At 36.9% G+C, this 12,565-nt stretch overlaps 1 long non-coding RNA gene across 1 annotated transcript in view; it reads right to left on the reverse strand.

The window, feature by feature from the left end:
- The window catches only part of LOC133655676 (uncharacterized), a 59,126-nt gene that overhangs the window by 20,420 nt on the left and 26,141 nt on the right, over nucleotides 1–12,565 (reverse strand). Inside the window, exon 3 of the long non-coding RNA XR_009827027.1 lies at nucleotides 4,745–4,843. This is a non-coding gene — a long non-coding RNA (uncharacterized LOC133655676). The remainder of the gene's footprint in view (nucleotides 1–4,744; nucleotides 4,844–12,565) is intronic.

Below are 12,565 nucleotides of genomic sequence, written 5' to 3' on the forward strand. Positions count from 1 at the left end.
AAACCCCCCGAAAATATGTATATAGAGACATACTGTAGTAAATAATGAAGATTAAAAGCCAATTACAAAAAATAAATACATTAATTAATTAATTAACTAAAAGCAGTCTTTTTCCCACAATGTGTCGACTTTTTTCTTATAAAATTGGTAACAATTCCTGATATTCTTTCTGTTTCTGTGATATTGCAATATTTTCTTGTAAAATTATTACTTTTTAATGCAAAATGGTGACAATTGTCATATACAATTCTGACTTTTATCACAATATTGCCAATTTTTTTGTTGTTCTAGTAAAGTAGTGACATCTTTTGAGTAAAATTATAACTTTTGTCATAATTTTGCCAAGTAAAATTCCAATTATTATTATAAATCTGCCAACATTTTCAAAGTTTTCTTATAAAATTGTGACTTTTGTCGAGTAAAATTATGACTCTTTTCAGAAATTTGCCAAAATGTTAAGCTTTTCTTGTAAAATTGCAACTGTTATTGAGTAAAATTCAAACTTTTATCATAATATTGCACAAATGTTCAATGTTCCTTGTAAAATTTTGACTTGCGTTGAGTAAAATTACGACTTTTATTATAATACTGCCACAAGTTTTTCTTGTGAAACTGACCTTTTTCTTGTGAAATTCCAAATCACTGTTCACAACAAGCTTTTTTATTTTTGCACAGTATGTATATATTGTTAATGTTGTAAATACACATCTTTATATATCTAGTAAGGATGGTCCTAAAGAAGTAGGCATTTTTCAGAGGTCTCAAGAAGGTTACACATACAAGAATGTGTGTGTGTGTGTGTGTGTGTGTGTGTGTGTGTGTTCTTGTATTTCTACCCTTCTTAAGACATCAACAAGGAAAAGTTCCTTCCATATGAGGACCGGTGAACAAGTTAGGACATAAATCATGGTCCCAATACAGAAAACCATTGCATCTAATAGAGAATGTCTCATTTGCACCCCTATCAAAATTAGGTTGTCCCAAAAAGGAGACATTTTTCAAATTGACAAGCGGTAGAAAATGGATGGTGTGTCGGTTTTAAAAGTGCTCCCCCTATCGTCAACACATGAAATAACAAGTGTGTGTAAAAATTTGAAGTGCTCCCCCATTGGCCAACATATGTAATAACAAGTGTGTGTAAAAAATTGAAATGCGCCCCTTTTGGCCAAAATTAATTTAAAAAAAAAAAAAAGTTTATAGAGACATACTGTAATAACTTGAAGTAATTAATGAAGATTAAAAACCAATTGCAAACAAAAATAAATAAATAAATAATTAACTAAAAGCTTACCTTTGTTATATTTGCATTGTATGTATATATTATTAATGTTGTAAATACAAGTCTTTATATATCCAGTAAGGGTGGTCCTAAAGAGGGAGGTATTTTTCAGAGGTCTGAAGAATGTAACAAATACAAGAATATTGTGTGTGTGTGTGTGTGTGTTCTGGCAATACTTAATGGGGACATCGCTCTGTTTACACAGTCACCTTTAGGGGACCTCTGACGGTATGGGGACAAAAAAAACAGGTCCCCTAAAGGGAAACCTTTTTAAATGATAGTCAGATCCATTCTGAAGATGCCTAAGTGATTTTTAAGCTTTGGCCCATAAAACATGTTTACTGGTTAGTTTGAGTGTGATATTTGCTTTAACATTTAAAGGCCTACTGAAATGATTTTTTTTTATTTAAACGGGAATAGCAGATCCATTCTATGTGTCTTACTTGATCATTTCGCGATATTGCCATATTTTTGCTGAAAGGATTTAGTAGAGAAAATCGACGATAAAGTTCGCAACTTTTGCTCGCTGATAAAAAAAAGCCTTGCCTGTACCGGAAGTAGCGTGACGTCACAGGAGCTAGTATTCCTCACAATTCCCCGTTGTTTACAATGGAGCGAGAGAGATTCGGACCGAGAAAGTGATGATTACCCCATTAATTTGAGCGAGGATGAAAGATTCGTAGATGAGGAACGTTACAGTGAAGGACTTGAGAGGCAGCGATGGACATATCTTTTTCGCTCCGACCGTAACTTAGGTACAAGCTGGCTCATTGGATTCCACACTCTCCTTTTTCTATTGTAGATCACAGATTTGTATTTTAAACCACCTCGGATACTATATCCTCTTGAAAATGAGAGTCGAGAACGCGAAATGGACATTCAGTGCCTTTTATCTCCACGACAATACATCGGCGAAATGCTTTAGCTACGAGCTAACGTGATAGCATCTTGCTTTAACTGCATATAGAAACAAAATAAATAAACCCCTGACTGGAAGGATAGATAGAAAATCAACAATACTATTAAACCGTGGACATGTAAATACACGGTTAATGCTTTCCAGGCTGGCGAAGGTTAACAATGCTGTGCTAACGACGCCATTGAAGCTAACTTAGCAACCGGACTGCACAGAGCTATGCTAAAAACATTAGCTCTCCACCTACGTCAGCCAGCCCTCATTTGCTCATCAACACCCGTGCTCACCTGCGTTCCAGCGATCGGCAGAAGGACGAAAGACTTCACCCGATGCGTTTGGCGGCCCGGAGACGTAGGAAGTCAAGGTGAGGTCGGCGGCTAGCGCGGCTAGCGCTCCAACAAAGTCCTCCTGGTTGTGTTGCTGTAGTCTGCTGCTAATACACTGATCCCACCTACAACTGTCTTCTTTGCAGCCTTCATTGTTCATTAAAAAAATTGCAAAAGATGTCCAGAATACTGTGGAATTATGAAATGAAAACAGAGCTTTTTGTATAGGATTCTACGGGGTACCATAACTTCCGTTACTCGGACTTCGTCACGCGCATACGTCATCATACCGCGATGTTTCAGCCGGATATTTCCCGGGAAGTTTTAAATGTCACTTTATAAGTTAACCCGGCCGTATTGGCATGTGTTGCAATGTTAAGATTTCATCATTGATATATAAACTATCAGACTGCGTGGTCGGTAGTAGTGGCTTTCAGTAGGCCTTTAAGTGGTGAAACTTCCTATAAGAGGACAGCTGTAGTGCTCTATTTTGAGGATCATGTCATATTTAATTAGAACTTTTTTTTTTTTTAAATGGTCCTCAGTAGTCACGTACAAATTTGTTATCAAAATTTGGTCCCCATGACCCATATTAACTCCTTTTCCCCCAGGGTCCCCAGTAAGAGTGATCAGAACATTACTTCATAAATCCAGAGATTTAAAGACGTGTATGAGCTAACTGGGCAGTGGCCATTTTATCAAAAAAATGTTATGCCTCCACAACCTGTAGAAAGGGTGGTCCCCACAAGTGATGATCACAAACTTGGTCCCCGTTCCAAATGATAACCAGTGTGTGTGTGTGTGTGTGTGTGTGTGTGTGTGTGTGTGTGTGTGTGTGTGTGTGTGTGTGTGTGTGTGTGTGTGTGTGTGTGTGTGTGTGTGTGTGTGTGTGTGAGTGTTTTGAGTCTGATACTTCCTGAACATCCCGACCATTTTCACCTAAGGCGGCCAGAATGTATCCTCTTTTAGACCTTGGCAAAGTGAGTACAAATTAAAAAAAATATGACAGTGACACCTCAACTTAAGAGTGTTTTGAGATAAGAACTGTCTCTCGGCTAATTGTTATGCTTTAAGTTGCATGCAGAAATCGGAGTTACAAGCATCCCCACCATTAGTTGGTGTAGCAAATGTCACAGTGAACCACGTAAGATTCGCCCAAAACATCCGGTCTTATTTGCTAGCATTAGCTTGTAGCTTGAGATCGACATACTATACTTTCTGGACTATAAGCCACACCCACTACATTTTCCTTGGTAGAACAAAAGGTGTTTTCATACACTGGCTGCACCGGACTATAAGCCCCTATGTATACTATATACCGGTACGTTATGAAATGAGATATTTACACAGAAAGATTTTCTAAATCTTAATTATTTCCAAACGATATCTGTAACTCGGCAGTAAAACAGCTGATCAAAGAAAACAGAAAAGTCATTGATGTCTTTATTCGTCCTTTATGGGATGAATATAATGTTCTTTTTTAATAAGGTTCAAGATGTTTATCAGGATTCTTCTCCTTAGTACTTTGTGAACACTTTGAGTTTAAACAGTTTCTTAAAGTGGATCATTTTAGTGCATTGTTTGATTTCTTTGTTTAGTCCATTCCATACTTTAGCCGTTAGCAAAGAACCATTGTACAAACCGCAGGGTTCAAAGCTTGGGGAAAAAGTAGCGGCTCATAGTCCGGAAAATACAGTTACTTAGTTTTTCCAACATGGGATGGAAGAAAGTGAGTGTGAAAGACAGTGCTGAGAAGAAGTGGATGATATACAGTGAATTAAAAAAAAAAAATACATCAAAAACATGTGTGTTGCCAACTTGGAGAAGCAATTGAAGCCATACTGAAGCAGAATGAGTCTAACGCCAGCCAATAATGTTAAAATATCTTAATGGCATACATTTATAAAATGTGTCAAAGCTGCCGATGGTGTGTTTGACAGCGAAGCAGCTGGAAGGATACCATAGAAGTCCACTCTCCAAAGTAAAAACTGTACATTATTATTACATGACTTCATAAAACTACTGTAGTTGTTATTAGTACACTTTATTTGATTGTTTTTTTCATACAATATATATATTGTCTAAAAGTGTTTTTTTGTTGCATGTTAAAATTGATTTCAATTCATTTCAGTGGCAGACGTTGATTTGAGAGACAAGCGTTTTGAGTTAAGAGCTCCGTCACAGAACTAATGAAGCTCATGAGTTGAGGTATATTGTACTCACCACCACCGTTTGAACTGATGACCTTGCATAAATACAATTCTCCTTCTTGGATCTTCTCGGCCATTTCCCCTTTTTTGAGGATTGAGGGATTCAGTGCACCTGTGTCAATGAGAGAAAATGACAATTCACACTTTTGTGTTTGTGATTTTTTTTTTTTTTACAGGAAGGGTTCACATAAATCCCAAAGAACCCCATATTAACATACATTGATGTATCTGGGAATTTTTGACACGCTTTTCAAGTATGGTCTGTGTGTGCGTGTATATAAGGTGTGTTTCTTTGTTTTCTGTTGTGGGCCGTGCAGGACACAGCATTTGAGGCATGTCACTCGCCTGAAAGACTCCAGAGGTTATTCATCATGAGCTGTGTGTGTGTGTGTGTGTGTGTGTGTGTGTGTGTGTGTGTGTGTGTGTGTGTGTGTGTGTGTGTGTGTGTGTGTGTTGCTTTATTAAAGTTTGGGTGTCTAGATTCTTACAGAGACATGGGGAAAGAACCTAGTGAAAAGTGGTGAAATACTGGTTTGTGTTGTTTCTAAAGAAAGCTTTCCGAGTCACCATCAACTTGTCACAGAAGTAAATAAATGGATGCCAGCTGCTCTGGGATGATGGTGTGTGTTGGTGTGTGTGTGTGTGTGTCTGTGTGTGTGTGTGTGTGTGTGTGTGTGTGTGTGTGTGTGTGTGTGTGTGTGTGTGTGTGTGTGTGTGTGTGTGTGTGTGTGTGTGTGTGTGTGTGTGTGTGTGTGTGTGTGTGTGTTGGGGTTTACTCAGGTCATTCTGAATAGCTGTAAGGAGATCAGCTCTTTTCTGTGCATCGCCTCATTTATCGTTCATATGAGCCCCTATCAGCTCGTCACTGGTATCCATCTTATCTGTGTGTGTGTGTGTGTGTGTGTGTGTGTGTGTGTGTGTGTGTGTGTGTGTGTGTGTGTGTGTGTGTGTGTGTGTGTGTGTGTGCGCGCGTCTCGTCAATCTGACTCATTGGTAGTTGTGCAACGATTCTGTGCTAACAGATGGTACACGTACATAAATCATGGCTTCCTGGCAGCGTAGAAGTCAAGTCTATGTTCTTTTTCTGCATGACGACACCAACGAAACCTTCCTACTTCCTTCTCTTTTTCCTTTTACAGCTCGGTTTGCTCTTTGACCGTCACGCACGCACGCACGCACGCACACACACAACGTATTCCATGGAGAGATGCACCACAAGATGGGGCAACATGTGCAGTAAAGACCAGGCTGCTAAGTGCAATAAACTCCAACAATCCTCACAGCCAAGTTTGTCCGTTAAGATTCATTCATATTCATTTGGAAAAAGAAGGAGAATGTTGCAGGTTTGCAATGTCAACAATTACAGAAAAAAAATAATCCATTCACAAAGTTTTGTGGAGATGTGTAAATGTAAGAGTAGTTTTTGGCATAGTGGCAGACAAGCAAAGTGCATTCAGGTCCCTGGAAATGACATCTGTTAATTGTAGTTAATTAATTAGTTGCTACAGGGATTTCATTATTATTTTTTCATCTTCAAATAGATTTAATGTTGGATTTGTGGATTTTTTGGGATACATTAAAATTATTATTAATGTTTACTAACTATATTGTTGTTGCATGTGTAAATATAATCATATGATCCAATAGTTGTTCATGGTTTTTGCAATTGTCAGTGGATTTTTTTGTACTCATGTTTACCAATTATAATGTTTTATCAATTTGTTTTCACTGATGTTAATATAATCATATGGTCTTATTATCGGTAATTATGGTCATGCTATTTGTGATTATCTGTGGATTTTCTTGTATTGTTTGTTTTTTATTACTTTGATTTCCTTTTCCTACTTATGTAAATATAGTCATAGAGTCTAATTGTTGGTTGGTAATGTTATTTGCAATTGTCTGTGGAGTTTTATTAGAATGCACTCTAAATATTACTGATGTCTACTAATGTTATAGTTTTATAAATGTGTTTTCAGTTTTGTAAAGTTACTGTTAATTGCAATTGTTTGTGGATTTGTCCTCTTCATTTTTGATGTAATTGACTGATTCAGCTGTAACATGAATAAGAAAACAAAACATACTTTGTTATGAAATATTCATACTAGCATGTTTCATTTCATGTTTATTTATTTGTAACACTCTATTAGCAGACACAAAGACTTTACTAACACTAAAACCGTATTATAACATAGAAAATATATTTTATTTTATACAAGAGTTTTAGTTCACATACATGTTGCCTTAAATAAGACACCGGCAGGAAAAGTAGTAGGTGTATCACCCTCTCAAATCCCCTGTCAACATGAATAGTTTTGGCTTACATTTTACACCGGATGTCCTTCTCCTGACACAACTTTGGCCGGGAATCGAACCCTCCACCCCCTGCCATGGAAAATAGAAGCTTGTACCATTCCACCACATGGGATCACAAGAGATCCAATAATACCTTGTGTCTTTACAAAGACAATAATGATAAATTAAGCGGATATATTTATCATTTTTATTGGCGTATAAAGCATCATTTTTGGTTATCTTAGCTACATGGGGGTGAGGGGGTGGGAACAAGGAAAAATAAACAAATATATAGCTGAATTAATATCTCCTAAAGTAATATTTTCTGACCACCACACAACATGCCACTAAAAGTGTTGTTAGACTCTGCAAGTTGAGCTGCAGACAGCTGATAGCTGCAGCGTCACATATGAGAATTATGATCTGATCTGTATCTCTAACTGCCAAACAGGCCACATCCAACCCAGCGACAGTGTGGTGTATTTATATAAACTAATGCTGCAACATCCGGCCCATCCTACAGGCACGCACACATATACACACCTCTCACTTTTCTGTATGTTATTTCCTTTGCCTTTCAGCTATACACAGCGGGGATGATTTAAATAGGTGTAAGTGTGTGCCTGTCAGCTTGACACACACACAGCAAATTAGCGCAGGGTGACCGTCTTGGGAGATGTATCTCTGTAGGCTTTTATCACCAATTTAAATGAGAATTGATGCTAACAAGTAGACAGGCAGGCTGTCTGTCTGTACATTTTCACAACATGGCACACAAAGGGAAAGACAGCATGTGTTCTCCTCACATACTTTATGTTCTCTGCACCTGGACTCCCAGTTTTCTACTGCGTTATATGTTTTAGTCAGAGGAGCTTCCTACAACCTGATCATATGTTCATTACATCTAATGTGGTTTGGTACTGTAGTTTCCAGTATTATAGAATAGGATAGTAATAATAATACTGATAATAGTTTTCATTATTTACATATTCATTTTGACCTTTTGTTACGCTGCTATTGTTATGTATAATAAAATACATTTTATTTATGTCAATTATACAGTATGTTTTAAAGTTTATGATAATACGAATAGTCATATTTTGATTTGAATCAATATTGACACTCAGGTGACGAAAACTGACTTTTTTCTTTGCCATAATTGATTGATTGATTGAAACTTGTATTAGTAGATTGCAAAGGAAGAGAATACATTTTATGAAACAGTACAGTTTACACAGTACAGTACATATTCCGTACAATTGACCACTAAATGGTAACACCCGAATAAGTTTTTCAACTTGTTTAAGTCGGCGTCCATTATACGTGATTTTTCCAAAGAGTGTTGTTTTCATGTTACCATTTTGAATATTCGATGTCCAAATATTAAACAGGTGTACAATAAACTGGCAGTTATTTGACAATATGCCAAAGCCAACCAGGCTTAAAGAGCATGGAACATTTTATATTTGTTTTTAATCTTTTTTTTTGCTCAGATCTCTCAATCAAAATCAGCCCTTAACTAAACTACCAAACATGTCATCTTTTTATATATATATATATATATATATATATATATATATATATATATATATATATATATATATATATATATATATATATATATATATATATATATATATATATATATATATATATATATATATATATATATATATATAATGTTTTAACCCATTGATGGCCTTATTAGCATAAAGTATAAATGAGTACACATTTTCATAACATTAGTTTCATCCATCCATTTTCTACCGCTTGTCTCTTTTGGGTTGATTTACTAATTTAAACCTGTGACATTATCTGATCAAAAGCTCTTTAAAAAGGTTAAAACATTTTTACAAAATTACGATTGATATTTTTCTTTAGAACTGAAGTTTGATAAATTAAAAAAAATAAATAAATAAAATAAATGGATCCAAAAAATGTTATGCCCTTCAAAAGCTTTTTTAAAATATTTTTCACTTTGAAAAATATTAAAATTGAATGGTTTAATACTTTATCAATCTTAATTATATTATTTCTTTAATTCAATATATGCCCCTACACAGCATATTCATCATAACTAATAGCTATATAGTTTTAATGTATTGCTAAAAATGTACAGACTGTCCCACGTACCATACCTGTTCCAAAAATGTCTTAAACTTATGATAAAGAGAAAAACATGTGTCTTATTCTCTCATAATTCTAACCGGAAGCTTCTAATATGTATCTACCATAACACCTCTTGCATACATGTTGGGAACATTCCACCTTGATGGTGAATTATTGATTCTCTGTACAAACGTTTGTACTTGAATGAGCTTCATAAACGGAACACTTCTGCAGCTCCTGATCACAGTCTGCAGCACGGCCAGTGAGAGACAAGCTCCGAGACCTTGTCTTATGAAAGGAATGGTAATTAATGAGACTCTTCACGCTACCTTTTGACCTCCGTGCTGGCGTCAAACACGGAAGGTTGTTTGCGGCTTCAATCTCAGAATGAGAAGCAGATTCAAGGCAATTAAAACCCACATTGATTGCGTTAGCCGCATTCAAACAAGATGAATGTTAAGTCGGAGTTGCCATGGTGATAAATTGCAGAAATGTAATTCAGAATTCAGAGAGGTTTTTTTCTTTTTTTTTCACGAAGTGGCCACGTTCTTATCTTTGGACAAGGGAGCCATGAAAAGACACAGCAAGAGTTGTGCTGCAAAATCTATTGCGAACCACACAACAGTAAGGATGTTGACAGCTCTTTCACTATCTACTCAAAAGGCCTATTTCTCCTAAATATTGTTGGCAAATCAGTCTAAGTCTGTGTTAGTGGGCAGTTCTCCTTTGCCCAAATTATACAGTTGCTTCACAGGTGTGATTTGTACACAGGTGTACCACTTAAAAGGCCACACAATTCACAATTGTCTCCTATTTAGGCTTCACGCAAAAGTTGTTTTAAGTGTGTCCCCATTATGTGATAAATACCAGCAAACACACTCTCATAAATCTCCCATATACCAAATGTGCAATTTTATCACACAGCACAATGCTGCACACATGTTAAGGCATGCTGACTGCAGGGATGTCATCCAGAGTTGTTGCCTGTAATTTGAAAGTTTATTTCTTGACTATAAGCCATAAGGAATTTTCGACCATTCTTCCAAAAGCGCATTGGTGAGCTCACACACTGATGTTGGTCGAGAAGGCCTGGCTCTCAGTCCCTGTTCTAATTCATCCGAAAGGTGTTCTATCGGGTTCAGGTCAGGACTCTGTGCAGGCCAGTCAAGTTCATCTACGTCAGACTCTGTCATCCATGTCTTTATGGACATTGCTTTGTGCACTGGTCAGTTGTTCCCACAAGGTTGGGAGCATGGAATTGTCCAAAATGTTTTGGTATTCTGGAGCATTCAAAGTTCCTTTCACTAGAACTAAGGGGCCAAGCCCAACTCCTGAAAAAAAAACCCCACACCATAATTCCTCCTTCACCAAATTTGACACTCTGCACAATGCGGTCCGAAATCTACCGTTCTCCTGGCAACCTCCAAACCCAGACTCGTCCATCCGATTGCCAGATGGAAAAGCGTGATTGATCACTCCAGAGAAGGCGTCTCCACAGCTCTAGAGTCCAGTGGCGACGTGCTTTACACCACTGCCTCCTACGCTTTGCATTGCACTTGGTGATGTATGGCTTAGATCAGTGGTTCTTAACCTTGTTGGAGGTACCGAACCCCACCAGTTTCACATGCGCATTCACCGAACCCTTCTTTAGTGAAAAAAAAAAAAAAATAGTTTTTTCAAATTCAAGGCAAAGTTACGGTATATGTTTTTTTACTGGTGCACAAAATGAACCGTGCATGAACATCACCTTTCACCTTGTTCAAAGAACAAAACCAACACAGTGCATGAACTCACAACAATTTACACACCTGCAACTCAGTATGACTTCTGCTGTTGCCTTTGAGCAGGGGTGTCCAAAGTGCGGCCCGGGGGCCATTTGCGGCCCGCAGCTAATTGTTTAGCGGCCCGCCACACATTCTGGAAATGCCATTGCAAAAATAAAAAAAAACACTTTAAAAAAGTGGAATGATGTGAAATCTAACTAGAAAACGTTGCAATGTTGACACAAAGCTGCCATGCAGGCTGTTTTATTTTTATTTTGTCTATCTTTATTTTCCTTTTTTTGCCATTGCTCAAAAAAAAAAAAAAAAAAGACAAAAAAATCATCCATCCATCCATCCATTTTCTACCGCTTGTCCCGTTCGGGGTTGCGGGGGTTGCTGGAGCCTATCTCAGCTGCACATGGGCGGAAGGCGGGGTACACCCTGGACAAGTCGCCACCTCATAATGAACTATTGACATCTTCAAGGCTCCAATTACTTCAAATATTTCACATTAAAATGTTTTATGTGGTAAATATTGCCTATATTGTGTGGTTGCCATATAAAAACATCCAAGTTTTCTTTGACAAAAGAGCATAAAAAAAACAAAATAATAGTTCAAACGTAAAATCGACAGATTTATCTGAAGTTGATCTCGTAACTTAAGTGTTGAAAGTAAAACAAATAATAATACAAAATTATCACTTTATAAGTGGGGTACCTTTTGGATCCCAAAGATATTTACTGGGATTTTATTTATCTTTTCAATCTGATTAATCAAAAATAATAATGAAAATAAAATCAATGGTGTCCTGCATTATTGATCTTTTCAGGGCTCCAATTACTTCACATCAAACATTGCTTTCTGAATGTTTTGGGCGGTGGGGGAAATACTGCATATTTCAGTTTTACTATAAAAAACAAAGTTGTCTTGACAGAAAAGACATACTGTATATAATAACAGGCAATAATAATTTGACTTGTTTTTAACATTTTAATGACTGAGACCCTTTACGGGCCCCAGGAGCCTTAATTGTTAAAAAAAAAAAAAAAATCTATATATTTTGTTATGGTTTGAAAATGAAAAATATCAAAATGGCCCCCGCATGCTTTAATTTTTCCGTGTGCGGCCCTCAGTGGAAAAAGTTTGGACACCCCTGCCTTTGAGAGACCAGTTCAGATATGCGTGGCTTCACCTTGGCAAACGCCACTCTCATGTCATTTTAAATGATAAGTAATAAAATAAAACTATTTATTTATTTTCACAGCAAAGTCTGTTCCTTTTCTTCGTTTTCCACCCAGACATACAATACTAGTACACAGCTCATGAAAAACAATATTTTTTGTTATTGTCATTATAAGTGGGCCAAAACACTTATATTAGAAAATAATCTCATGGAAATGACAGCTGTCATTTGATTATAATAATAAAACATTTAATTTGTTATTTAGTCAGGTTTGGGACAGGTGTGCTCACATGTGTTCCACTGTATGCTCAAGGAGTTTTTGCATTGACTCACACATATGGAAAATTAGAGGGAACATTGTTTGAGGGTATCTCTAATACGACGATAGGGAGAAGTTTATATTTACACAATGAGTTGGGTGTGTCTTGACCTCCGCGGCGGAGACTCCGCCGAGCCCCTGAAGCCGACTCACCGAACCCCTAG

Source organism: Entelurus aequoreus, linkage group LG08, assembly GCF_033978785.1.
Source record: "Entelurus aequoreus isolate RoL-2023_Sb linkage group LG08, RoL_Eaeq_v1.1, whole genome shotgun sequence".
NCBI classification, from domain to species: Eukaryota; Metazoa; Chordata; class Actinopteri; order Syngnathiformes; family Syngnathidae; genus Entelurus; species Entelurus aequoreus.